The following is a 3969-nucleotide window of genomic DNA, read 5'->3' as shown; positions in this document are numbered from 1 at the left end:
TCATTCTTCTCCAAACTCACTACATTCAGCTTATTTGCCCCCAACGCTTCATGGAAACTTCTTGTCTAGATTACCAATGACCTCTCAGTGTCTAAAATTAATGATCACTTTCAAGTCCTTGACTTCTCAGGAGGCATAGGCACATTATCCTTCTTAAAATATTTTCCTCATTTGACTTCCAAGACAGTGCTGTCCTGATTCGCTTTCTACCTCACTGGCTTCTCCTTCACAATATCCTTTGCTTCACCTCTTCTCACTCACACTTTTGTATGCTGGAATGTCTCAGGGCTTGCTCCATGGTCCTCTTCTTTATCCACACTCACTCCCTGATTTCTTCTGTTCTCATGGTTTAACTAATGTCTATGTGAGTGCAACTCACTAATTTGTATCTGCAGTCTAGATCACTCCATTAAACTCCAGATTTGTATATTCAACTAATTTCTTAGCATTACACCTGAGTGTTTTATACTAGGCATCTAAAAGGTTACCGTGTCTAAAATGCCCAATGTTTCCCTAATAATACCGCTACATCCAGTCTTCCTCATTTCGCATAATGGCAGCTCCATCCTTCCAGGTTTTCAGCAAAATACCTCAAAGTCTTCATTGATTCTACTTTCTGTCCCTCTTCACATCCCCCTTCTCAGGAATGTCTCTTGATTCTATCTTTAAAATATATCTATACTGTGACTACTCACCAACTCGACTGCCACCATTCCATGTGAGCCACAGTGATTTCTGATATGTAGCACGATGAGACGGACTTAACAGATCTCCTTACTTCAATTGTTTTCTCTGTGCAAAATATTCTCCCCAGAGCTGGCAGAGGGGCCCTTTTAAAACACTCCAGTCGCGTAAAGTTACTTCCCTGCTTAAAATCCAACGTCTCTACATTTTATCAGAATAAAGGTCAAAGTCCTTAAAGAAATGATCAGGCTCCACTTGATCTCTCCCTTCCGTTCTGTTCCCTCTCTGACTCCAGGAGCCACTCTCCCCTGGCTCTTTCTCCTGCAGTTACAGTCGGTTTCTTGATCCTCCTTGCGTTCATCAGCCACGCTTGTGAGTCAGGAGAGTCATTCTCTGTTCCTGCACATAACGGATGGGAACGCCTCCTAGGACGGTCAGCCGCCGGAGACAAGCGCAGGATCTTCTCTAACCCAACGGAATGGATAGGTCAGGATTACTTGTTAAGTGGACCGAGGAAGCAAGTCTGAGCTCTCATCACGTTATTTAATTCTTGTAAATGAAAGTCCCGGGCTGTAAAGTGAGCACAAAGATTTGGTAGTTGATGGAAATGTGAAGAAATTCAGATAGAACATTTCTGGAAGAGAATTCATTTTTCACAGGAAAACGTTGTGCTTGTTTCCGCCCGGTTTCGAACCGGGGACCTTTCGCGTGTTAGGCGAACGTGATAACCACTACACTACGGAAACTCAACTGCCTCGTGTTTCCACATTCATCAACTAGTCACAATGAACTGAAAATTTGTTCTTTAATTCGTACTTCGATGAGGCGCTGTTTTCCTCAACGCCTTCCGATTCTTAGATCCAACAACATGTAAACTCGTAATTCACAGTCAGGCAAATGCTACTCTTGGAGCCCCACTTACTTTACAAGCACCAGGCAGGGAAATCTTAGGCAGGCTTCTGGGAAATTTTATTTCAAGAACTTTCTTGATATCTTCTCACATTTCTCTGACTTTGTAACGCCCTCTGATCTTCATCTCCTGATGACTGAAAATCATCCTTTAGGAACTAGAACCGCCTGGCCTAGCTTAGGGGACTTCCTCGGGCAACGTCTTGAGAGACCGAGGGGCGGAGGGCGGGGTGGCCGACTGCGCCCAGCTGTCTGTCAGGCGCGGGTGTCGGGGTGGCTGGGAAGTTTGTGGAAGTGGAATCTGGCGAGTAAGTCTAGCAGACGTCAAACGAACTTCTCTCTTCTGTTCTGTGTCACTCATGATTACTGCTCGGGAACGTGTCATCTCGGTGTGTGGTGTCCGTTAAAGTCTCATAGCAGGAAGATGACCTTTGTGACTTACTTGACTCTCTTTTGTTATTCACCACATTTCAACTCTCCTAAGTCGCTGTCCTTACCTCGGACACTGGAAGCGATCTGCCTTCTACCAGGTTCTAATGCTGAACCCCTGCAAAGGTGCTCAGTGGTGAAAAAGTGTTTGTCCCCAAGGTAGTCTTGAGAAAGTAGTGACAGGACAGAGGCGCCTGGCCCTTTGAGAATGGTCGCTGACTGGCTCCCTCTCGTGACAGCCAGTACTTGACCTGATGAAAATATTGTGGGCGGTGGAGGAGAGAGGCTTGTTTATCATTAGCACAATCCTAGCCCCACCTTTTTTTGCTTTGAGATCAGATCCGCAAGATAAAGCCCTATTATATTTAAGGCATATGCGTGTTTGTAAAGCTTTCTCAGCAATTTGGTTTGACGTTTATTTTAAAGAAACCATTGAATAGCCCACTCCCACTTTGGTCACTGGAGGTATCCGATGCCCTAAAGGAACTGACAACCTAGAAGGCGGGACAGGGTACCTGAGGTGATCATAATTTAGTTACACACAGTAATTTAGTTACAATAAGAGCGCTGCATGGAATGCCAGCTATAAAAGCCACTGTGTTTTCTCATATGTGCACAGAAAAGAGGCATCCCCTCCAGTCTTAATGCTGAGGAAGTACTTGCTAGGGGAAATGATGTTACTTAGTTGATGGAAAAAAAAAATGGAGGTGGTTGAATAGCCTTGCATGGAGAAGGTATTTCTGCATTGAGGTGAACGTGGAACAGAGGGTGAATGCAGTGTGAGGAGCTCCAATTGTAAGTTTGAATCAGAGTGTGCTTTTATTTATGCCTTTTCCTCAGGGAAATTTATTCCACTGAGTGTAAGTAAAATGACATGTGTTGGATCAGGGAGGTAAAGGAAGACCCTCCATACTATGGAATTTGCATTTAATCTGAATGTGATAGGGGATGGAGAACTGACAGTTTAAAGAGGAACATGACACTTTCCATTATGATCCAAAGACCTCTTGGCTTTTGTGCAAAAAATGAATGAAGATGGCCAATATTTTATGATAAATTTTTCGAGCATTCATAACATTTGAAAGAACTATGCGGTGAACAGCACATGCATATTTACTTATTGGAGGCCGGTTCTCAGCTTTCTTTGCTGAGCACTTCTACTCTAAAAGACAATCTTTCCCTGACACTTTCCCTTGTCCCTGGAATGAATCTATTGCTTGGCATTGCTTCCAGAGCAACCTCTGTGAGCCTTCGCCTTTGTGAGGAGGTGGGCATCATTGAAAAGCCATCTTTCCATGGCAGGTTGGGCTCACTTTCTTTTGAGCACATAGGGGATGCAGGTACCAAATGTTCTTCTCTGTTGTCTAAGGGGCAAATGGCCTCACAGGGTTTTTGTCTTTTTGAAGCCGAATGGCCTGAAGAATTGAAGTGTTATCAGACAGGACATCAATTTGAGAGCTCTTTTTCTTATGTTGGTAGCCTGTCAGGACCTTGGTAGTGAGATTTTTCAGACACCTGCTTTTTTTTTTTTGGCCCTGAGCTAACATCTGATGTCAATCTTCCTTTTTTGTTTTTTTCTCCCCAAAGCCCGAGTACGTAGTTGTATATCCCAGTTGTAAGTCATTCTAATTCTTCTATGTGGGACGCTTCCACAGCCTGGCTTGATGAGCAGTGTGTAGGTCCATGCACCAACTTAACCACTACGCCACTGGGCCGGCCTGAGACACCCACTTTTAACACTCCTAAAGTAGACATTTTCTTGAGGTTTGAAAAACAAAGACAGGGGCACTGTTCAGGCAAAGGTGTGCAACAAGGCGTAAGTAGCCTGGATGATTTGTGGGAAGTTTAAAATCAAGGCAGAAATAGTTTATTCATTAGGACCAAAACCAGGGAGAAAAAATATATATGTACACATGTATACATTTCCCATACTATATATTTATTGTA

General features: G+C 43.7%; 1 non-coding gene across 1 annotated transcript; it reads right to left on the bottom strand.

Moving 5' to 3' along the window:
- Positions 1-1357: 1357 nt before the first annotated feature.
- On the bottom strand, positions 1358-1430 carry TRNAV-AAC (transfer RNA valine (anticodon AAC)). Its single transcript has one exon. It is a non-coding gene; the product is annotated as a tRNA-Val (tRNA).
- Between the last annotated feature and the right edge of the window lie 2539 nt (positions 1431-3969).

The sequence above is a fragment of the Equus przewalskii genome, chromosome 19 (assembly GCF_037783145.1).
Source record: "Equus przewalskii isolate Varuska chromosome 19, EquPr2, whole genome shotgun sequence".
Lineage (NCBI taxonomy): Eukaryota > Metazoa > Chordata > Mammalia > Perissodactyla > Equidae > Equus > Equus przewalskii.
This window is presented reverse-complemented; position numbering and strand designations above follow the sequence as displayed.